General features: G+C 36.9%; 1 protein-coding gene across 5 annotated transcripts in view; it reads right to left on the reverse strand.

The window, feature by feature from the left end:
* The window catches only part of CHRM3 (cholinergic receptor muscarinic 3), a 549,914-nt gene that overhangs the window by 390,993 nt on the left and 132,996 nt on the right, over positions 1-25,925 (reverse strand). For 3 of the 5 annotated variants that reach the window (XR_009550419.1, XR_009550420.1, XM_060193344.1), the window contains exon 2: positions 2,507-2,615. The exons of 1 other annotated variant lie outside the window; for it this stretch is intronic. The gene's annotated coding sequence lies outside the window, so the exon portion shown is untranslated. Of the gene's footprint in view, positions 1-2,502; positions 2,616-25,925 lie in introns of all 5 variants that reach the window. One more of the 5 variants, XM_060193345.1, reaches the window with a different exon arrangement.

Consider the following 25,925-nt stretch of genomic DNA (forward strand, 5'->3'; position numbering starts at 1 on the left):
AGCACATCAGATTACTTAAATGCACAGAGCAAACTGCAAGGACCAGGGCAAGGATCCAGGTTCGTGCCCCCAGCTCTCCATCTGAAGGGGGGGGTCACTTCTCAAGCGGTGAAACAGGTCTGCAGGTGTATCTGTCTGTCTCCTTCTCTATTCCCCCTCTCTATTTCTCTCTGTCCTATGTATCAAAAAAAAAAAAAGGAAAAAATGGCCACCAGGAGCAGTGGATTCATAGTGCTGGCACCCTGCACCAGTGATAGCCCTGAAGGCAAAATAATAAAAATTAAAACATAAAATAATTCAAGACATGAATTAAAATTAAATGCTTTTATTTCTGTAGAATAAAATGTTAAAATAATATCAACCAGGACCGGGTGGTGGTGCACCTGGTTGAGCGCACATGTTACAGTGGTCAAGGAACCGGGTTCGAGCCTCCGGTCTCCACCTGCAGGTGTCTTTCTCTCTCCCTCTCTATCTCCCCATCCCTCTCAATTTCTGGCTGTCTCCATTCAATAAATAAAGATAATAAAAAATTAAGATAATATCAACCAATTTTAAGAGACAATTATGGTCTCAACTTTATTTTGTCAGACAATATTACTTTTTTTTCCCCCCTCCAGGTTTATTGCTGGGGCTCAGTGCCTGCACTGCGAATCCACTGCTCTTGGCTGCCATCCCCCCCCCACCCTACCTTGTTGTTGTTGTTGTTGTTGTTGGACAGGGCAGAGAGAGGAGAGAGGAGGGGAAGACAGAGACTGGGAGATAAAGATAGTCCCTTGCAGATCTGCTTCACCTCCTGGAAGCGACGCCCTTGCCCCCGCAGGTGGGGGGCCAGAGGTTCAAACTAGGATTCTTGAGTTGGTCCCAGTGCTTCGCATTATGTGCGTTTACCCTGGTGCACTACGGCGACAATACCACGTTTATGGGGACCCCGATTAATGAATAATTTCACATTGATGATATTCTTCACATTAACCCTCTAACATAAACTTATAAATTAGGTAAGCATATATATTTTTCTCTTTTTGCAGGTGAGAAAACTGCAGTTAGGCAGATTACAATGTTGGGGCCAGACCTAAAAGTAAGGTTCTCTAACACTCTCATTCCGTTTTCTTTCCACCATAACCATCACAAGTCAACTTATCATATCACATTTGTGAAAGTGGAAGCATATTAGATACCAAGTTGGCTAATACAGTATTAATATCAAACTATGTTGATATGTGAAACATGTGCTTATATTACCAGATTTACATTAAAGAACAAAAGATACTAAACATTTCCAGTGACAATATTACTTCAGTTTAAAAGGAAGATAAAGGGGAGTTGGGTGGTAGCGCAGCGGGTTAAGCGCACGTGGCACAAAGCGCAAGGACTGTTTTAAGGATCCTGGTTCAAGCACCCAGCTCCCCACCTGCCGGGGAGTCGCTTCACAGGCGGTGAAGCAGGTCTGCAGGTGTCTGTCTTTCTCTCCCCCTCTCTGTCTTCCTCTCCTCTCTCCATTTCTCTCTGCCCTATCCAACAACAATGACATCGACAATAACTACAGCAATAAAACAAAGGCAACAAAAGGGTATAAATAAATACATAAAAATTAAAAAAAGAAAGATGAGGAACTGACCACATGAGAAAATGACCCGAGTTGAAGTCCCTGGTCTTCAGTGGTAGGGGGGAAGCTTCCTGAGCAGTAAAGCAATGCTGCAGCTTCCTATTTTTCTACCCACTCGATTTCAGTTTCTACCAAAAAATAAAGAAATAATAAACTTAACTTAAAAAAAAGGAAAAAAAGAAGGAAGATAATGGCAATAGTGCTTGAAATAATGAAGGCACAAGGGCCCAGTGATAATCCTGGCAGAATAATGAATAAATATTTTTTAAAGATAGCGAGCTGCCAGGCGGTGGCTCAGCAGACTCAGTGCATACATTACAGGGTGAATCACATCCATCACTGTGTGCAAGGACCCAGGGTTTGTGATCTTGCTTTCCACATGGAGGAAGGATGTTTCAGGAGCAGCAAAATGGGTCTCAGGTGTCTATATTTCTTTCTCCCTCTCTATCTTTGCCTCCCCTCTCAATTTCTCTTTGTCCTATTCAACAAAATAGAAAGGGGAATGTAAAGCAATAGTGCAGTGAGTGGGGGGTATGTGGCTGCCAGGAGCAATGGATTTGAATTCATAGTGCAGCAGAGAGCCCCAGCAATAACTCTGGTGGCAAAATTAATGACAAACAAATAAAGAAACAAAAAATAGAGATGGGATTCTATAGTCTAAATTCTGCCTCATAGATGCAGATACATATATACCACCAGATCCATACACATGCGTAGACACAGTAGATAAAGATTAGCTTGTCTTTTCCTTGTACGACTGGTAGTACCTCAACAAAAGCTAGCCATATCTAATAAAAGCAACATAGCTGTATATGTAGTTTGCATGTTATTCATGTTAAATGCACTGTTAAAAGTCTTAGTAAGTAACCATATAAATGACAATGAGTTGAAAATACCTACTAGTGAAGAGCCTTAGTGGTGGACGTCATGATGGGAATGGATATGATTCAGTCAATCCACAGTCCACTGAGTAACTCATAACTGAAATATGTGCCATCACTTTCCAGTTCTAAACAGACACAAAAGGAAGTGACAACAGTAAATAAACATTCCATTTCATTCACACTAAAGTATCTTTCCAACATGTAGCATTATACACCAAAGGAAAAAAAAAAAAGAAAGAAAAGAAAAAAATAGACAAGCCACACAAGCATTTCAAATTACACAACTCTGCATGGTTCACTAGTAAAATATTATGTTGTCAGTCAGTAAGCCCAATTAACAAGGGTATATTTAGTAGTGAATTGTTATGTCATCACTGAAAGCCTGTAAGTTTAACATTAAGAAATTAAACACACACAAAGCAATTTTAACATCCTTTAATATGGACTTCCTATAGGGCTGGGTTGCTGAGTACAATACCATAACTGTGTATGAGATCTTATTTACTCTTCATTTAAAGTGTTATAACTACAGTAGACCCCTTGCTTTACATTTAAGACTCAGAATAGTAGACCACTTGGGCTAGGAATTTGAACTCTAAGACAGGCTCCTTAACTGTTCCACACAGTGTTACTCCTATGTCTGATTGTGTATATGTATGTCATACAATATGAGTAACAGATGTCATAAAAAAAGATGTATCTTATTGGTCTCTGTCTTACTCATAGCTCTGTGGAAAACAAGCAAAGCATTCTGCTCATTTTTGTATGTTAAGATAGAAAGTGAGATCTCATTTTGGGATATAGTGCCTGGCACACATAAACATTTGCTGTGTAAATGAATGAATAAGCAATAACAAGTAGAAATTGGCATATATTTTTTGTCTCAATTCACACTTTGGTTTGATCAATCCTTTCTGCTACTTGCCAAAGTCATCTTTCTGTTTGCAGCACAATCTAAAGAAGACAGAGTACAAAGAATAATCTGAAAGGAAAATAATGCAAAAGGAGCTCAAGCATGTCTATTCAAAGAACTATAAACTAGTTAAGCTTAATTTACTTCCACTGCATAAGTTTCTGAAGAACATAGGTGAAATAGCAAAGAAACATTGCAAAGGGGGTGGGGAGGTTAAATCCATGTTTTACTTTGCAACCAGGCAGTCAGCTTGCTAAAGAGAACACAGATTCTAAAAGGGAAAGACTGCACAAATAAAAGAGAAAAGAAATAAATAAAGAACATGAACAGGTGGGAGTCAGGCAGTAGTGCAGTGGGTTAAGTGCACATGGCGCAAAGTGCAAGGACCTTCCTACAGATCCTGCTTTGAGCTGCCAGCTCCCCACTTGCCAGGGAGTCGCTTCACAAGCGGTGAAGCAGGTCTATAGGTGGCTACCTTTCTCTCTCCCTCTCTGTCTTCCCCTCCTCTCTTCATTTCTCTCTGCCCTATCCAACAATGACAACAACAATAAAACAACAATGGCAACAAAAGGGAATAAATAAATACATATTTTTAAAAAATCTTTTTTAAAAAAGAAGAAAACGAACAGGAACTTCCTGACTGCAAGAAATTAGCAATAGCTGCTCTGGCTTGGAGATGCTGTAGAAATAGAGTCAGACTGAAGACTGGAAGGTCAGAGGCCACATTTCTCTGCAGAAGATGCAGTGTCAAGGCACACTGCCTGTCTAGAGCAAGCCTTAGCAGCAAACTAAAGCCTGCTGCCTGTTTTTTTTTTTTTTTTTTAAGTAGCCTGTGAGCTAAGAATGGCTTTTACATATTTGAATCATTGAAAGGAATAAAAAGAAGCATGTAAATTATTTGAAATTCAAATTTCAGAGACTATAAATACAGTTTTGTTGGAACCCTGCCACAGCTACTCATTTTGATATTGTTTCTGCTTTCAAATGACAATAACAGAGTTTAGAGGTTGTGCCAGAAACGGTTTGATTTGCAAAGTCTAAAATATATACAATTTGACCCTGTATAGAAATTGTTTATGGATTTTGTGTCTGGAAAAATTATGAGTTCTCAATCTGGAGGGGAGAATGTTAGTGAAAGAGGGTTGCTTTAGGGCAAATTGGAAGCCAGTGTGGGTATCCACTTTCTTACAGAGAATCAAGAGTTCCAAGGACAACTTAATAGCTGCACTGAGTCTGCAAAGCCTTTTTCTGGGAGTTTCAGAGCTTCTCCCTGGAAAGGACATTAGAAAGGAGTCTCATTCCCCATGAAGTGGGAAAAAATCTTTATGTGTCATATATTAGACAGAAGGACTGGTAAGCAAAATACTCAGTGAGCTCACCAAACTCAACAATTAAAAAGACAAAAACATTGAAAAATGGGCAGAATCTTCTCCAAAGAAAAGATTCAAAGGGCCAACAGACATGAAAAGGCTCAGAGTCAATGATGTGAATCCAGGACAGTGCAAATAAAAACAACAATGAGATACTTCTTTATACCTGTGAGAATGTTATACATTAAAAAGGACAGAAATAGCAACTGCTGGAGAGGCTGTGATGAGATATTATGCCTATGTGGTAAAGACTATAGTGTAAACTATTAACTTCCTAATCCATAAAATTAAAAAAGGGGGGGCTTAGATCAGCCACTGAGCCTGATACAGCTTCCAATGAAGATGAATGGGAAAAAAAAAGACCACCAGAAAGCTGTCTTTTTTCAATATAGCAGAATGAACTGCGCAAGAAAGAAATTGCAGAGCTGAGTTGACCTCCCAGTAGGTAGAGCCTCCAGAATGACAACTAACTTAGATAGCTAGTGCTCTTGCTAATGGCATAAGAAAGGTTACAAGAGCAAACAGGAGAGACCTATGTAGGTTCACAGAGATTTCATCCATTCTTTTTAATTCAAAGAGTTGGCCATATCTAAGGGTGAATAAATGGATGATGAAGCATGGAAATATAAAACAAAGACTATTTAAAATCTACCACATACGATGAAAACTGTCTTTATGGAAGGGAAGCATTTACATTTGAAAGATGTTAAAATAAGCTTTGGAGAATATCTGCTTTGTACTTCAAATGAAGTTTGAGGCAACACAAAATAAAATCTTAATGACTTATCGCACAGAAGCTAATTAAACCAAAATAAATGATAAGACTATTGAGTGATTTCCTATTTAAAGATTAATTGCATCTCAGTGAAACTAAGAGTGGTTTCGATCTTGAAGACCAGATCCTGAACACTAATTTCAGCTTTTCTTTTTTTTTTTTTTCTCTGTTTAACCTTGAGCAATGCATTCCAGGCCTCTATTCTGAGAGGCACCTGACAACAAAATGCATATATATCAAGTACAGCACCTGTCTCTTGGGATGTACATAGTATTTACTGGATTTTTATCTTCTTTCATGCCTATCCCTGCTTAATTTAACACCATCTATTCTAAGACTAATTCATCTTCCATGATTATTACAATTATACAAAATAGCTTCCAGGCATGCAGATCTCTTTGGTGCTATCACACTTTATTCTGTATCTTCTCATTCCTCTAGGTTGACTGTTCCCTTTTATTTTTGGATCCTTCTCTTTAATTGGTAGAATGATATTCATTTGGAATCTATGTGCTAAAATACTTGCTTATTTTTTTATTTCTCATTCTTTTTTTTTTTTATTGCCACCAAGGTAACTGCTGGGGTTCAAAGTCTACTACTCTAGTGATCATTTTCCTTCCTTTCTTCTTTTTCATAGAAAAAGAGAAATTTTGAGGGAAGAGGAAGATAGAAAGGGAAAGAGAAACAGAGATACCTGCAGCTCTGTTTCATGGCTCATATCTCCCTTATACTCGGGGATCAGAGCCTTGAACTCAGGTACTTACACACTGTAATGTGTACCTCCTACCAGGTGTGCCACCAACCAGCCCCCAAATACTTGCTTATTTTTATGAGAAAAAGAGACCAGAACACTACACATCCTAACTATGGAGACTGAACCTATGTCTTCAGGCACACAAGTCTGTGCTCTGATGTAGTGAGTTATCTCCCCAGCTTAAAAATATATTCTGCTTAAAAGTGAACGACATCACCATTCTTAACCCCTTAGGTAAAACTATATAGAAACAACATTTTATGGATGAATCTATCATTTTCACCTCTATTTTATTGTATGTTAACATTTGCCTCTGTCAGTATACTTATCTTAATTATTATCAGAATCAAGAATGGTCCCATGAAGAAAAAATGTGTAAACACACACACATACACACACACACACACACACACACACACACTCACACACACATATTTTTGTTTTTTTTTTCCACTGGCCTATCCATGAAGTATACTGATTTACTGAATATATAGCACTCTTTTGACAACATTTACAACATGAAATCTTACAGTAACTTCAGATACACTATGTGCAGGACATAAAAGATTAATGGGAAAGAAAAATGATAAAAAGGCAAATTTGTCAAGGATTTAGTATAAAAGACAAACCCATAATATAAAGTTAGTGTTACTATTTACTTAGCTTGGAAAATTCACTTGGGAACATGTGCAAACTAGTAGAAAACTCATTTATCGATTTGGGAAAATACACTTTAATGTAGTTCTAATAACAAACTCCCCACATATCTTATTTTAATATTTATTTTATTTATTTATTCCCTTTTGTTGCCCTTGTTGTTTTATTGTTGTAGTTATTATTGTTGTTGTCGTTGTTGGATAGGACAGAGAGAAATGGAGAGAGGAGGGGAAGACAGAGAGGAGGAGAGAAAGATAGACACCTGCAGACCTGCTTCACCGCCTGTGAAGCGACTCCCCTGCAGGTGGGGAGCCAGGGTTCGAACTGGGATCCTTATGCCGGTCCTTGTGCTTTGCGCCACCTGCGCTTAAACTGCTGCGCTACAGCCCGACTCCCTACTCCCCACATATCTTAAGTTTCTTAATCAGTGAGTTACCTCTAAATCAAATAGTACTTTTGGCTATCAAAAAATAATGGTGTATTTTCTTTCTTTTTTTGCCTCCAGGGTTATTACTGGGGCTTGGTGCCGGCACTATGAACCCACTGCTCTTGCCAGCATTTTTTTTCCATTTTATTGGATAGGACAGAAAGATACTGAGAGGGGATAGGATACACACACACACACACACACACACCCCTATATGGGGGGGGACCTGAAGACCTACTTCACTGCTTGTGAAGTGACCCTCCTACAAGTGGGGAACCAGGGCCTCCAACCAGGATCTTTGTGCACTTTACACTGTGTGCGCTTAGCCCCGTTCGCCAATGCCTGGTCCCCATGTTATATTTTTCTACACAAAAATGTGTCCTCAGTTTTCGAACAATCCAATCCTTTTAATTTTTCAGAGGAGGAAACTGAAGGTTAGGTAACAATAGGAATTTTTTTTTCTTTCACTAGGAGCAAATAGATTGTAGGAACCTAAGTATGTCAAATTCTAAAGTTTAGGTCTTTCCACATAAGGAAATACCGTTTGTCTTTTAAAAAGAAGTATCTCTTTTAAAATCTTTATTCATAATAATACTTTGTATTGTTTTTTAGGAAACCTTGGTTTCCAAATATATACATGTTTTAAAAGTACAATTTCTCACTACCTCAAAATGTGCTATCCCATCTCCAACCCCATCAAACCACCAATATTTTTCCATCAAGTCCAGTGAACCAACTCCATACTTACAGAGTTCCCAGCTCTCTACCTCAGTCCCCCACCTGTTCCCTTGGGTAACCTCAATTCTATAGTTTGAGAATATATTCTTTTTGGGGTTTTGCTGTTTCTTTGCTTTATCCTTTCCCTTCATGAGTGAGATCATTCTCTATTTCCATTTCCTATAATTTCATTAGTATTTCTTATAGATCTGGTTTAATGGTAATGCTTTCCTTTAGAGTGGCTTGACTGAAAAAGCTCTTTGTCCCTTCTTCAAATCTAGTTGATAATTCTTGTATGGTCATCTTATTTAAAAAAGCTAGAGAAATCAAAGATCTGCTAATAACAGTACACTCATAAAACTATCAATTGTTTTATCTGCAGAAACTCTAAAGGTTAGAAAAGACTGACAGGATGTATTCCAAGTTTTGAAAGGAAAAGGCATCCACACAATAATACTCTATCCAGCTAATTTATCACTCAGGTTTGAAGGAAGCACAAAGAGCTTTTCAAAAAAGCAACATTAAAAAAATTTTTTTTGCTAACACTAAACCCAGCCTGGAAAATAAAAGTTCAAAGAACTTTACAGAATGCTCCCTCTTTTACAGAGTGGATAAAGAAATAAAGTAAGGGAACGAGGAGAAAAGTCAGATGAAGACAAAACTTTAGTCTGGTACTGCAGAACCAAGATTACTAAGAGAGATTGGCATTGGGTGGAGTTGGTTGGGTTGCCAGGGTAGAAAGAAGTCTCATTGGCTTTGGTGGAGGAATACTGGTATTGGTGGTGGGGGGGGCAGGTGTGTCACACTTTTGAAAAAGGTCATAAATTGGACTTCAAAATAACTATAGTCTTATAAATCAACATGATTGCACAAACAAAACTGTCATAATGTTTTTAATCTGATGGTACTATGATGAGAAGAAAAAAAACTGTGTTGCTGCAGATTACTCTTTTGAATTTCACACATTATTTGAGAAAGTAAAAATTTTCTTGAGAATATTACGACTTTAAAAGAGGGAAGAGGGAGGGAGGGAAGGAAGGAGGGAGAGATAGATGAGGGAAGAGGAAGAGAGGGAGGGAGGGAGAGAGGGAAGGAGGGCGGGAGATTCTTACAGGGGAGTTTCCTTTTGCAGCACTGGAACTTTGTGCATGTGCTATTTTATCACTCCCGGGATTTGCTTATCCTTTTATTTCACATGAAGAGGAAAGAAGACTGAGACAAAGGCAAGGTGGAGACACAGGAAGACCAGAGTGTCCTTCTAGTGCTATGACACCATCATGTGATCCCTGGGCTCAAACTTGGATCCAGATGAGTTATATTCCAGCCCATACAGTTCTCTACACACACACACACACACACACACACACACACACACACACACACACACACACAAACACACACTCTATTCTAAAAGTAGCTGCAACATCCCAGACCTCCATATTTGTAATCTCAGCATTTCTTTTCTTTAAGCAATAAATATTGTTTTAGTCAGTTATTTATCCCTTCCCTTCCCTTCCCTTCCCTTCCCTTCCCTCCCCTCCCCTCCCCTCCCCTCCCCTCCCCTCCCCTCTCCTCCCCTCCCCTCCCCTCCTTGCTTTCAGGGTTATCACCAGTGCTTGGTGCAGGCACAGGAATCCACTGCCCCTGGAGGGCTTCCCCCCATTTTATTGGATAGGACAGAGAGAAATTGAGAGGGGAAAGGAGAGAGAGGGGGAGAAAGACAGACAACCTGCAGACCTGCTTCACCACTTATGAAGAGACCCCCTACAGGTAGGGAGCCAGGGGCTCGAACTAGGATCCTTGTGCAGGTCCATGTGTGTGTGCTTATCCAGATGCATTACAGCCCAGCCCCCATATGCTTCATTTCTCATAGGAAATGGAAACATTTAGAGGCAGAATTAAAAGAATTATTAAAGCAAAACTTTCTTTAAAGATGGTGTCATTTAAACTATCAGCTCTATTTTAAATAGCATGACTTACTATTTCCCAATAAGCATAAACAATCAATACATGTTAATGCTAACTCCCGTACTGAAAAGTGCTATGTATTATATGCTTATGTGCATACTTACTTAATATATAATGCATGTATATGAGACAGAGAGAACTACTGGGCTGCCAGAAAAGGCATAACATATTTTTTTCTGTGCAAAAATGCATCATGACTTTTTCGACGGCCCAGTATTTTAGCAGAGCCAGAAAGGAAATATTGCTAAATTTTACTAAGCAAATATGGGTAAGAGAAATATCTGAGACTCAAAAGCGTACTGCTTTCTGCTCAAACAGCACGCTGAAAGCTACTATTCCGGGGGATTCAGACTTTCATCCAACAGTGGTTTTGAACACTATCACTCACTCATGAAGAAGCTGAGAAGGGTCCCTTCTTCTCATTGCATTGTAATAGCACAAAGGCACACAAAATTGAAAGGGTTCTGCTTAATCAAAAGCATTTTCTACTACAGTAAATTCATCAAAGTGGCCTTGATTGGATAGCTATAGATCTTAACCATCAGCAACTGAGATGCAGCTCCTTCTGTCCAAGTGGACACCTTTTCTTCCTGTTAGTGGCTTTGCCCACTTGCACATCTGATGTATTCATGGTGTGAGAACACTGAAGTTAGGTCACAGGAAAATCGTGCTATTTTCTTCATTATCCGTGCAGACTACAGAGTTGCTCATGTTTTGTTAGAATTATTTTAGTAACTGTATTTAGTATTTGACAGCCACAGGGGTTAAGGTGAGCAAGAATAAATCAGAAAGAATGATCGCCTTGATGAAAAAGGCTCAGGCATAACCAAAGATAAGTGGTATAGCTTTCAGTTTGTTATTCATTGCTACTTGGTGGGCTTGAACATGTGTTTATATTTGTAATGAGGCAACTGTCACTTCAAGCTTATATTAATTGGCTATTAAACTTTAAAGTCTAGTTGTACTAAGAATTAGCTTCTGGGAGTCAGGCAGTAGTGCAGTGGGTTAAGCACACATGGTGCAAAGCACAAGGACCGGCTGTAGGATCCCGGTTCAAGACCCCGGCTCCCCACCTGCAGGAGAGTCACTTCACAGGTGGTGAAGCAGGTCTGCAGGTGTCTATCTTTCTCTCCCCCTCTCTGTCTTCCCCTCCTCTCTCCATTTTTCTCTGTCCTATCCAACAATAACAACATCAATAACAAGAACAATAAAACAACAAAGGCAACAAAAGGGAGTAAATAAGTATTTTTAAAAAAGAATTAGCTTCTTGGCTTGTTCTATATTTGCTCTCCTGATGCTCCCAGTACGTTTTCTTTTTATTATTAATTTTAAGCAAGGACATTTATATTAACTAGACAAAAATCAGTGTATTTTTAATATGCATTTTACAAAACAGACAGCAGCTTCTACCTCTATTTAAAATTTAAATCAAACTTCATTATATCATTGGGTTACAGCATCGCAATCTACAGTCTCTGGAGAAAGGGCTCTCTTAGGAGTAGGAGCTGTCAAGATGTTACAGTAGTGATCATGCTGTGTGATCCAGGGGCTGGGTGGATGGGAGGTAATGCAGGAAGGAGGTCAAGAGTCAGGGCATCAGGTCGACATGGGAAAGTGGGAAGCTGTTTCCCCTGACATCTTCCTGGAAAACCTTTCAGAGACTCTCATCACATATCATAATTGTACTGAAGCTCAGAACAATGCAAATTAAAGAAAGGGATACTTAAGAAAATCCCTCCCAAAAAACTATGGTCCAATATCATTATTTCAGTCCTTACATTAGACTGCATGCTATACTCTTTCTCTCTCTTCCCTTACCCTCTCTCTCTTTTACTTCCTTCTGCATCAACCTTACTTCTCAGCCCTTTTTGCTTTTTCTTCCTTATGTCTTTTAGCTGGGGCCAAATCATCATTCATCAGTATTCCTGTTTCAGGTACTTTAAAGGATGCTTTATATGTATAGTTTTGCTTTGCACACCCTACCAAAACTGTTACTACTATTCATATTTTAAAGAAGTTATGGTTCTTATTCACTGAATTGCAAAACTACATAGCCAGAAAAGAGTCAATTCTTGATCTATTTAACAATTTTATTAATAAAAGGAAGGTTCCAGTGAGTCCATTTCTTGTCTGTCTGTCTGTCTCTCTCCTTTCCCTCCCTCCCTCTTTCTCAATAATATCCTTAAAAAGAAATGATCAACATTTGAGGTAATAAAACATTGGGAGTTGAATTAATTTACACTTAAGAACATAATTTCTTATTGGAGAGCAAATCAACTTAAAGATTCATAAATAGCAGCAATAAGTAACTAGGAAATTGATCCCTGAACCCTAGTGTAAGGAGAAACTATTATTAGTGGTAATATAACAGTTAAATTACAGATGATAAAAGAAAAATAATTTTTACTAACACCAAAAGATATCTACATTAGGGAGTTTTTAATGGGGCACTTTATCAAGTGGCAGCAAAAGTAGCAAGCTATGAATATACCCAAGAAATAGAGCCCAAGGAAAGCAAATAAAACTCAACAATGAAGACTAAGAAAGAAAGGAAAATAGGGGGCAGAGTGGTGGTATAGTCAACTGAGTACACATATTAAAAAGTACAAGAATCTGAGTTCAAGCCTGCCAGCAGGGCTGCAAAGGGTGTGTGTGTGTGTGTGTGTGTGTGTGTGTGTGTGTGTGTGTGTGTGCAAAATGTGTGTGTGTGTGTGTGTGTGTGTGTGTATGTATGTGTGTGCATGTATGTATGTGTCCGCCCTATCCCCTCTCAATTTCTCTCTGTTCTACCAAACAAGCAAACAAACTGTTCTTTAAAAAAAAAAAAAAAAAAGGAAGGAAAGGAAAAATAAAGAATGAAAAACAGGAGGCCAGGTGGTGGTGCACCCAGTTTAAGTATATATATCACCATGTAGAAGGATCTGGCTTTGAGCCCCCCACACACAGTCCCCACCTCAGGGGGTAATGCTTCACAAGTGGTGAAGCAGAGTTGCAAGTATCTAGTTTTATTTATCTTCCCCTCTCTATCTCTCTACGACTCTCAATTTCTCTCTGTCCTGTCAAATAAAGTAGAAAGTAAAACAAAACTGGAAAAAAATAGCCTCTTTCAGAATAGGTGGATTTGTAATGGTGGCACTGAGCCCAGTGATAATGCTGGGGAGGAGGAGAGAAAAACAAGCCCAGCTATCATCTAAAGACCTAACAGATCCCATTAGGAGAATGATGAAAATTCATATAGAATACAACAACGAGGGTAAAATATGAACTTAGATTGGAATGGGAAAATTTAGCTTTCAACTTGTAAATTGCTAGAATACTTACTTAATTTAAGTATCCAGTGTACTCATGAGTCTGAAACCTGAAAAGGCTTTTGATTTCTTGAAAGCATATGAAGTAAGGCAGCTAAAATAGTGAGAAAATATTAAATCTGGGGTTTTCTCCTTTTACATCACCAACTATCTGTAGTTGGCTATCTTCATGATTGTTTTTGGAAACTTTCCTAGTTTTCGTCTTGAAGAAACTTATGACTCAGAAATTGTATAGTTGCCTCATATATATTTCAATTTTGAAAAATGGTGCTATATTAGTATACTAGATGTAGAATTTCACTGGTATGCTTTAGAGCTAGAATACTGACATATTTAATAAAGACACTTTAGTGTTAAAGACAAATGCATTCTGCAGAGATATGTCACAGTCTTGAGTAAGGAAACTCTAGAAAGCACTTTGGCCTCTAGGCTACTGTGTTCTTTCTTCTTCTTTTTTTTTCAAAGTCATAACGCATTTATTGAATGAATACCAATAAAGGGAAACTAATTCTACAAACTACAATTTGAAAACAAAGCCAATATAACAGGAACAAAATATATATAGCATGAGGGGAATGTTTGATTTGGACCCATTTTCATCCCGTATCTTTATAATTAGCCTAAATGTCTGCTAAAACAAAATGGTATACCTTGGTCTAACTTTAGCACTTTTTCAAAATGCAACAGCATTCTAGAATACTTTTGCTTTGAGATACTTAAGATTCACACATTTCTTCAAGTATGTAGATTCTGATTCAACAGTAGATCTACATAGCTTGTTATTTTCTTAATATCTTGAGTAGCGTGTACTCCTGAGCAAGTACTTTCTGAAATTATGAAATTGCTGACTTTTGAAATAAAGATTATTTCAGTTGTGGGTTATTAATGAATTGAAATGAAAATACAATTCACCCCTCCCCCAGGAACAAAGAGTTTTTATTAAAGTATAGAAACTCAAGTCTATCTTTCTACTAGAGAACATTTCTTACTAACATTTCTCATAAGGCAATGAATGCTCCAGAATAATCTTCAATATATGCTTGCAAAGATTACACTGTTTAATATCAATAACAAAAACAAAACAAAAAAGGGGGACAAAGGAAAGACGCCTCTAAATTTCCGCTAAAATATGCATAAAAAGAGTCATGGCGGTATTTCTTGAAATGATGTAAATGTTACAAACTTCTCAAATAATGTCATGTTTATTAAAACTACAATTTAATGACTGTGTTCTTAAGGTAGAAAGAGGTCATCTTAATAACTGAAAATGATAATGTCTTAAGTATAGCAAAATACATTTAGGATTTCAGTGCATGACTTCACTTAGCTGTCTCTCCCCACGTCTCTCTAACCTGCACATTTAAGCTTGGAAGTAACTTTTTACACATTTCACAAAGTAATTTTTAAAAATTCTTTAGTGGGGGAGTCGGGCTGTAGCACAGCGGGTTAAGCGCAGGTGGCGCAAAGCACAAGGACTGGCATAAGGATTCCGGTTCGAACCCCGGCTCCCCACCTGCAGGGGAGTCACTTCACAGGCGGTGAAGCAGGTCTGCAGGTGTCTGTCTTTCTCTCCTCCTCTCTGTCTTCCCCTCCTCTCTCCATTTCTCTCTGTCCTATCCAACAACAACAACAACAATAATAGCTACAACAATAAAACAACAAGGGCAACAAAAGGGAATAAATAAATAAAATAAATATATAAAAAAATTCTTTAGTGGGGGATTAATAGTTTATAGTCAACAGCAAAATGCAATAGTTTGTACATGCATAACATTTCCACATAACAATACAACCCCCACTAGGTCCTCCCTCCTCTGCCATCATGCTTCAGGACCTGATCCTTCCCCCCACCCCACAGAGTCCTTTACTTTGGTGCAATATACCAGCTCCAGCCCAAGTTCTGCTTAGAGTTTTCCCTTCTGATCTTGTTTTTCAACTTCTGCTTTTGAGTGAGATCATCCCATATTCATCCTTTTGTTTCCGACTTATCTCACTTAACATGTTATCTTCAAGATCCATCCAAGATGGGATAAAAAAGGTGAGTTCACCATGAATCTGAGACTTTGGAGACTCAGGAGTAAGAGTCTCTTTGCATAACCCTTATTCCATTTACCCCTGTTCACATTTCTCAGTTTTCCACAAAACAATTCAATCCCCCTCTAGATCCTCCTCTTCCATCATGTTCCAGGATCTGACCCCCACCCTGAACCAAGATTCCTTTACTTTGGTGCAATACAGCAGACCCAGTCCAAGTTCTGCTTTGTGTTTATTGCTCAACTTTTCTCTCTCTCTTTTTTGTAATTGGATTTGTTTCACTGAAGGTGCTTTTAAAATGTAGATGGAAAAGAGTTCCACAAAGTAAAAATTTAAGTTCATTACAAATTGACAAGAACAAAATGAAGAAACAATGGATTTCAAGGTACTGGTACTTTTGTAGTAGGCGTGGTTTGGTAAGACATCAGGAAAAGGGGTGTGAGAAATTGTATTAAAACATACAACCTACTCATCCATCTGTTTCTGACTTACTTCACTTAACGTAATTTCTTCAAGCTCTATGCAAGACAGGCATACGTTGAAAAACAAGACCAGAAGAGAATACACTAATCAGAATCTGGACTGGAGTTGGTATATTGCACCAAAGCAAAAGGCTCTGGGGTGGGTGGGGGGGAGAGTACAGGTCCTGGAAAAGGATGACAGAGGACCTAGTGGAGGTTGCATTGTTATGTGAAAAACTCAGAAATGTTATGCATGTACAAACTATTGAATTTACTGTCGAATGTAAAACATTACCCTTCTAATAAAGGAAAAATAAATAAAAAGAAAAGCATTAAAAAACCAAAAACATACAGCCTTACAAACCAATGGAAAGTCAATACAAATTAAGTAAACATTAAAAAATACAAAGAACGAGAAATAATCTGATGATATGAGACATAGAGGTTTAGGTCTGGAGGTCTTTTAAATTATATATTCAGATGATCCTCAGGAGCTAGTATTGCAAACTTCCCACACACTAAGAAATCTGCAGTAACGTTTAACTCCCTCAAACTTCATTGACTGATGCTGACCTATCAATAACATGAATAATCAACACATATTTTTGTATATGATTAAGCATTATATTCTTATGAGGTGAAAGAAAAGAATACTAGCAAAATCTTAAGCTAAAATATTTACAGTAATGTACTTCTCTATACTCTTAGTTCACACTGTTTGCAAGAAACAAAATGTGTAAATACAAATGGAATTTGTGCAGTTGAATCCTGTATTGTACAGTCATTGTATAGGTCATTTTAAAACTACGCATTTACACAATGGAAACAATAAGATTATAAACCTTCTGGCAGAGGTCTGCTGAATTCCATAGTCATAAAACTGTCAACTGGACATAGGGGGATGTTGGCTGGCTGCCTCATTAACCTCAAGGACTAGTAAGTCAAAGTTGCCCTCTTTCTCAGTCACAGCTCACAAACATTAATCTCAATAGAAATGATCTCCAATAAATGGAGAGTGACATTAGACAGACTAATATCATAAACCATGTCCTCCAGTTGGAACCCCTAAATAAAATTAAATAGAATAGAGGGTACTCAGCTCATGTTAACCAAACACTATACATTAAAACTTATATCTACTGGAAAACACAGCCTGGGTTAGAACTAGAGAGAGGCAGGCTGGGAGTATGGATCGACCTGTCAATGCCCATGTTCAGTGGGCAAGCAATTACAGAAGCCAGACTTTCCACCTTCTGCATCCCACAATGACCTTGGGTCCATACTCCCAGAGGGATAAAGAATAGGAAAGCGATCAAAGGAGGGGACGGTTAACGGATTTCTGGTGGTGGGAACTGTGTGGAGTTGTACCCCTCTTATCCTATGGTTTAGTCAGTGTTTCCTTTTTATAAATAAAAAATTTAAAAAGATAAAAAGAAAGAAAACAAAAAACACCCATATCTGTAACGTTAGGAGAACTACTGCAGTTTCCAGTGGAGAGAATCGGATACACAGAACTCTGGTGGTTAGAACGGTGCAGAATTATTATACCTCTGCTATCTCATAACTTTGTAAATCAATATTAAACCACTAATATTTTTTAATATTAAAAAAGAAAAGAAGGAAGAAGAGGAGAAAGAGGAATAAATACCAATAGGAGATCAACTAAAATTTATGATAATTATGAAAGGAATGCATCTCTTCTTCAAGTGAAGCACCCTTGACTGGGTTCAACCTCCAGTACCACATATACCAGAGCAGTGGCTTCTGCTTTCTCTCTCATAAAAATTAACAGGTGACTCGGGAAGTGGCACAGTGGATAAAGCATTTGACTTTCAAACATGAAGTCCTGAGTTCAACCCCTGGCAGCACATGTACCAGATTGATGTCTGCTTCTTTCTCTCTTTCTCCTTTTTTTTTTTTTTTTTTTTTTTTTTTACCAGAACACTGCTCAGCTCTGGCTTATGGCGGTGTGGGGGAACTGAACCTGGGAACTGAGAGCCTCAGGCATAAAAGTCTCTTTGCATAACCATTATGCTATACCCCACCCTCCCCCATTTTTTAAATTAACAAATAAATAAAATATTTAAAAATAAAATAATAATAAAAATTTTAAAAAAAGAACTTGAGAAAGTAATTTAATAATAGCATCAATCCAGTGTTATTTCTGTCTTCTGGTCTCTAAGTGTGAAATGGAACTAGGAGCAACAGACTTAAGAGTTCTAATACATACTTAGAACTATTAATATGATAATGACTAAATATTGCTCCATCACACCTGTAGTCTATACTTAAAGTACTGCATGCCGTTTTCCTACTCATAATTATAGTATCTAATATGTCTCGGGCTCATCCTCAATTCTAGGTCATGTTATTTCTTTCTGGTTCAGTATCAAGTTGCAATAGCTTCAACCCAAAGGCCGGTTGATGGCTCTTTTAGTCCTTACTTTACTGAGCTTAATCTCAAATGTGAATCCATGTCCTCAATGCGACTGAGCTTCATGAGGTTCATTCCTTGGTATTAGGGAATAAGTTGCCCATGTATTTATAGCAGTCTCAAGCCAGGAATCTCAGAAAGATCCTGATATAGGTAAACCAACAAGGGGGTGGGTGGTGCAGTTTTTCCCAATAGGAAGGGTTTCTTAGACCTAAGCAAAAAGTAAAACAGGAACTTGAAGACTTTGCTGACAACAGTGTGAATGAGACTGCACAAGGCAGATATCCTATCCCATGAGTCTTGAATAAAAGAAACAGTAATGAAAGGAAAAGTAGAAGATAGAGAGGACTTGAATATATTTGACAGCCTCATTGAAATTTCTCAACTAGTTCTCTTTCTTTAAAAAGAATTCACTGAGTTTTTTTATCCTAAATATAGTTAGTTCATAATATCAATTTATCTCTACAGGAGAGTTCTATTAATAAGTATTAACTTCACAATAAATGTACTGTAACCACTGGAAGATTCATTGCAAACATAAAATTCCCAAGTTCTAACAATCTTTCGTGATGAGTTAATTCCACTACTAAGGTTCCGATAAAAGTATAATGATTTTATGGATGAAAATAGTAGAAAGAACTCAGTGAAAACTGAACAGAGATGGTTAAAATATCATTTAATGTAAGCCAATTAGAACAAGACTCTTATAGGCTGTATTGCCAATTACCTGGCACATGCCTGATACTGATTTATATTTAGAGAGATGATTTTGAGTGGATGCACATTTTTTACTCAAGTTTAGCAGATATCAGCAATGGTATTACACCCTTTCTTTAATTAAAACCTTGCACAAGCATAGATAGCCACTGTTGTTGTTGTTATTATTATTATTAACCATAATTAAATGGGGTTCCAACAAGAGCTCACTAAAATTATAATTAATCCAAGTATGGAAAGTCATCTTCTCTCATATGTATGTATAGGTACAGGTACAGGTATAGGTATATCTATAAATACCTTTTTTTTTTTAGGGGAAATAGGAGTTTAATACACCGGTGTGTATAGGAGACTCCAGATCGCTCCAGGAAGTTCTCCCCGCACCTTGGAAAAGCACACAGTTTTATTCTGGTTATACTGCAGTGCCCCAAAAGGGGCAGGGGAACAGACCAGATGGACTTTTCTCATTACTTCAAAGTAAGCAAAAAACAGACAAAGGGAATTTTTTTTTTTTTACATAGTTACAATACATGCACCTCATCCTTGGCCTTGGTGAAGGCAGAGATAGGGAGGCCTAGTATGTATCAGTCCCAGCCCAGCTGGATTCCTCCCTAGTCATCTTTATTTTCAAGCATTGTTGCCTTGGGCCTACTAGCTTAAGAAGTGGAGGGAGGAAGTACAGTAGTTGCAGTCACTGATTGCTGTGAGGTCTATCAGGCACAGAGGTAATACAGACTCAGTCTCTATGTCCCTATGTCACAGAGGAAATGCAAATCTCTACCAGGCACATAGATTAAAATACCTACTTAGAGTGAATCAGGAGAGCATGCACTCTGTGTTCATCTATTTTTCCAGAGAGAGAGAAAGCCTGAAAAGCAGGTTACTCACTTACTCTGCTTACTTACTCTGCTAAGGTGGAGATCTTAGCAGAGCATTCACATTAGGCCAAGAGAAAGAGAGAAGCCTCCTACTCCCATCTTGATGGGAGCCCCACGCAGGTAGAAAGAAAAAGACAGAAAGCGAGAAAGACAGAGAAGTCCCTGAGTGCTACTACTCAGACAGCTAGTCACACCCACAGGTCTACCTTTTTATTATTATTATTATTTAATTTCTTTATTGGGGAATTAACATTTTACATTCAACAGTAAATACAACAGTTTGTACATGCATAACATTTCCCAGTTTTCCATATAACAATACAACCCCCATGAGGTCCTCTGTCATCCTTTTTGGACCTGTATTCTCCCACCCACCCACCCCAGAGTCTTTTACTTTGGTGCAATATACCAATTCCAGCTAAAACGGAGACTTCACTGTTTTCAGCCGATCTTGGATGGAGCTTGAAAAATTATATTAAGTGAAATAAGTCAGAAACAGAAGGATGAATATGGGATGATCTCACTCTCAGGCAGAAATTGAAAAACAAGATCAGAAGAGAAAACACAAGTAGAACCTAAACTGGACATACCATATTTTGTAACAGATCAGGAAACTGATGATTCAAACACAGGCTACATTTTGCCAAATGTCATTACTTTTTATCTCCTGTTTCAGAATGTCCCTAAAATAATAAATAGGTAGTCTCTAGAGGTGATAGGTAGTGACTAATTTTGGCATCACTGTCTCATCATATGATGGTAATCTAGCCAATGATCCATTCCTCTCAATCTATTAAATTCTATTTTATCCCAAATCTATTAAATACTATTAGGCAAGGTGATGTACATGTGACATTTAAGTCATGTGAGTATAGGGAGTTGGGCAGTAGCGCAGCGAGTTAAGCGCACGTGGCAGAAAGTGTCATAAGGATGCTGGGTTCGAGCCCCTGGCTCCCCACCTGCAGAGGAGTTGCTTCACAAGCAGTGAAGCAGATCTGCAGGTGTCTATCTTTCTCTCCCCCTCTCTGTCTTCCCCTCCTCTCTCCATTTCTCTCTGTCCTATCTAACAACAATGACAACAATAATAACTAAAACAGTAAAAAACAACAAGGGCAACAAAAGGGAAATAAATATATAAAAAATGTTAAAAAGACGTGTGTATAATTAAGTGCAAGTATTATCTTAAGATGCGCATTTCCATTTTGACAACCTTGCAATGGTGAGGAAAGCTAGCAAAGGACTTTCACCATTCACTAGCCAGTTTAGGCAAAGTTAGACATTCTTAAAGTAGTAGTATCATGAGAATTTTTTCTTACTTATAGGAGACTTATCTACTAGTTTTTTTTTAATAATACACATATTTACATAACATATTCACATGACAATTGAAGAACTGACAGAACAGTAATATTTTCTTATTCTTAAAATTGGAGTGATTGGACCTTTATTTCTCTAAAGGAGAATAACAATGTTTCAGAATAGATATTTTTTATTAGAATATCAGAAATAATTAAGGGATGCTTCAGTATTATTTAAGGCCCTAATTAAGAGATCATATTGCAAACAAAAAAGAAATCATGCAACTAAATGCATTCAGAGTCAAAATGAACTAAAGTATATAATATTTTAACACGCTGTTTCAACTTTTTGTTCTCATTTATTTTGAAGGGAGTATGTGCAGATTAAATTTCAAAAAGTTTCTATCTCTTATTAATATCAAGCATAGTCTTCATTACCTTTTTTTAAATACACAATTTTCAAGACCTTTTCTAAGGGTTTTAATGTTTAACTCTTATAATTTTCTATGTACAAGTCTTTCACTTCTTTTGATAGGTTCCTTCCTATGTATCTTATTGCTTATGTTGCTATAGTAAGTGGGATAAATATCTGGATTTCTTCTTCTTAGTGTCTGCATAAAGGAATGTTACCAACTCTCCTATGATAATTTTGTAAACTGACACCTTACTGAATTGCTTGATAATTTCTAAAAGCTTCGTGATGAAATCTTTAGTTTTTCCTATGTATAGTATCATATCAATTCTTCAAATAATGATAATTTAATTTCTCTTCCAATCTGTATCACTTTAATTTTTTTCTATGGCCTAACTGCTAATGGAAAGAACTTCCAGCACTATTTTGAATTGCAATGGTGAAAGTAAGCAGCCCTAGTACCTGATCTAAGTGGGAATGCTTTCAGTTACTCACAATTTACTATGATATTGGCTGTAGGTTTGCTGTGGATGGACTCACTAGGCTAAAGAATTTTCTATCCTCACTTTTTCTAGGGTCTTGATCATGAAAGATGTTGGACTTGGTCAAAGGCTTTTGCTGCATCTACTGGGATAGTCATGTGTTTATTTTATTTTATTTTATTGATATGATGGATCACATATATTGATTTACATATACCTGCATGCCTGGCATATACCCTCTTGGTTGTGATGTATAATCTTTTTAATATAGTGCTGTTTCCAGTTAGCTAGAATTTTATTCAATATTTTATGTTCATCAGAGATATTGGTCAGCTTTTGTCTCCTATCTTACAAAAAAATAGTTTTCATTTGAGAAATCCATTATAGAAATACTTTTTTTTTCAATACAACAGTGTAAAGAATATATAACTTTCCCTAAGGTAATAAATTTCATTTTATCTTCATAGACTTAATTCATAATAATATATTTCTAATTTTTTATTAACTTTATTTATTTATTAGATAGAAACAGCCAGAAATTAAGAGGAATAGGGAGACTGAGAGAGAGAGAGACAGAGAGATACCTACATCCCTGCTTCACCACTCATGAAGGTTTCTCCTTACAGATGGGGACTGGGGGCTTGAACCCAGGTCCCTGTGCATTGTAACATGTGCACTTAACCAGGTCTATGACCACTGGCCCCGTAATAATTCTATTTTAAGTAGAACTACATACAGTACTATTTCCTAATGTGTTTGAGCTCTCACATGATTAAACTATGTGATTTACACATAGTTACTAAATATAATCATGAATAACTATGAAACTACATTTTAATTTCTAAATGATACTGTCCTAGTACTCTAACATATTATATGTATTTGTTTGTGTTCTATATGAAATGCGTTCTTATCTTTATGTACCCAAAGCCTTTAAAAATACCAATCGATAAGTACAAAACATGATTTCCAGGTGCCATGAGGCTCCCATGCTTTCATTAGAGAAAATACTTCCTTGAAGAATGTGACACGTACATAACACACAAATGTTAGGAATCAATTATCTCCAGAAGTAATAAAGTGAACTAAAACATGGCATACTTAACAATAGAATGAAATAAATCCTGTTAAAACTTTGAATTCAGGAAAAAAAATGATAGAAATAACTCAATACGTAATATAAATCACATATACAGATTTCCATACATTTTAATGAGAGGGATTATTGAAGATAATGTTCCTTGTCTCAGAAAGTTCACTTCTCTCAGCAGCTTTATGATTTCTATGTACAAATGGTATACTTCATCTGTTAAATGTACTCAAGCATGTTTGGCTTTTTTGCAAATGAAATCATTTAAATTTCACTTTTAACAAGTTCACTGGTTGTAGATGTCAAGTTGCTTTGCATATGAATCATAGAATGTCTAGGTTTTCTGAATCCTTTTAGTTCTAGTAGCATCTTAGTGAATTGCTTAGGTTAGTCTAAGTATGGGGTCACATTGTCTGCCAATAAAGACAGTTTACATCTCTCCTAATCTGTGTACCTTTAATTTATTTAGTTACATTTAACTACATCTTTACAGTAGTGCCTCGGCTATTTTGTAAAGGGGTCACTCAGTGTCACACCCTATCTATTTCCTCTTTCCCTCGCAATTTCCATCTCTATCCTAAACCAATAAATAAAATATTTTTAACTGTTTTGTACAATGTTGAGTAGAATAGAAATATATAATTTTATATTTTACTACCAGTCCTATTATAGTGAAAAATAGTCAGTCTTTTTTTTTCTTTAGTAATTTTTCGCTATATATAATTTTGTAGATGTCCTTTAACAAATTAAGAGATTTCCGTTCTTTGTGCTGGTAATTGTTTGCTTTTGGTGGTCTTGTTCATGTTTTATATACATGTCATTTTCTGTGTCACTAGCCTACCACAATTCTATGTATTTTTAATAGTACTAAAGTTTTCAAATATTCTTGTTGAATAGTCTATTTCTCATTTCAATGTTTGCTTACTTTACTTTAGGCATCTTCTGTTAGATAACTATCCACTTTAACTCCTTTATCTGCCTGAAGAACTGATACCTTAAAAATTTTAAATGTCTCCCTCTCTCAGAAGTTATTTATTTGGCCATGAACCTCTCAGTATTTATGTGACTGGGGATTCACTGAGCTCCTTCAGTATATAAATTGATTTTTTAATATAGGTTGGGTAGTTTTGGTTATTATTCCTGCAAAAGATATTTTATACAGATTGAGAAATTTTAGTTATTATTCCTGCAAATAGGTTTTTTTCCCTGATCTGTTAATTTTCTACTTGAACTCTCCAAAATTGGTATGCTTGATGGCATATCCCAATTCACTGATTCTTCTCCTATTTCAAATATGCTTTGAGCCTTCCTAATAAGATTTCTTGTGATTTTTTATATAGTTCTTCTTTTTTGATATTCTCTATTTGGTGAGAGATCATACACTTACTTTAATTCACTAAATACATTAAATTTATCAAAATATTTGACCTGTTTGATAAAGTAATTGCATAGAAGTCTCTGTATGATATATTCCACCTCTGAACCCTCAGAGTGAAATTTTATTTTATTTAGTTTTATTATCTTTATTTATTGAATAGGGACAACCACAATTTGAGAATGTAGGGGGTGATAAAAAGGGAAAGAGAGAGACACCTGCAGCATTGTTTCACCACTCACAAAGCTTTCCCCCTGCAGGTGGGGACCAGGGGCTGGAACCCTGTTCCTTGCACATTATAACATGTACACTGAACCAGGTATGCCACCACCCAGCCCCCATAATGAAAATGTATACAAAATGTTTCTACTTCTATAGTGTATGATTAAATGTTACCCTGTCCAAGAAAATAAATGCATTCCACTGTTCCTTTATATGAAAATCATAAATAAGTATAGAGACCATTTTGTAGGTTACATACTATAACAGTAAACAGCATTTGATGCTTGTAGAAGACTTATGTTGTGGAGACATAATAAGAATCCAGGGAAAGCCATTCTCATCATGATTAATATTTTTATTATCATTATGGATGAAACAGACTTGAAAATGATAATGAAATATAAAAGGAAAAAAAGGTCTCATGAATGAAAATGGTATATTCACTGAGCAGGAGTTGGTTGTTTCAAATGTAGTATCAATCCATGATAAATTCTTTTGGACTTAATTGCAGCACAGGAATCAGAGGAGAGGTGTGCATCCTAAGATCGTAAGATGTCTTACAAACTAAAGCTATAGGGAGATCAATTCAGACTGGAGCCTCTAGAAAATACAACATTCAGAATCATCACAGAGATCAAACTCAACTGGTTCCACAAAGAGGAGCTGTTTGGATTCTTACTAATATATATTTAAAAAGAGCATATTGAAAGAACAACTTCAATCAGGAAGAAAATTTAGCTCTTAATAAGAAAAATGCTCCAAGTCATTGATTGTCAGAGAAATGCAAATAAAGACAACAATGAGATACCACTTCACTCCTGTGAGAATGTCATACAACAGAAAAGATAGCAGCAACAAATACTGGAGAGGTTGTGGGGTCAAATGAACCCTCCTGCACTGCTGCTGGGAAAGTCAAATGGACCTACCCTCTGACACTACAATTCCTCTCCTGGGGATATATTCTAAGGAACAAAACATACCCAACCAAAAAAGATTTGTGTATACCTATCTTCATAGTAGCACAATCTGTAATAGCCAAAACCTAAGAAGCAATGCAGGTGTCCAACAACAGATGAGTGGCTGAGAAAACTGTAGTATATATACACAATGAAATATTACTCGGGTATTAAAATTGGTGAATTC

Source organism: Erinaceus europaeus, chromosome 6, assembly GCF_950295315.1.
Source record: "Erinaceus europaeus chromosome 6, mEriEur2.1, whole genome shotgun sequence".
Lineage (NCBI taxonomy): Eukaryota > Metazoa > Chordata > Mammalia > Eulipotyphla > Erinaceidae > Erinaceus > Erinaceus europaeus.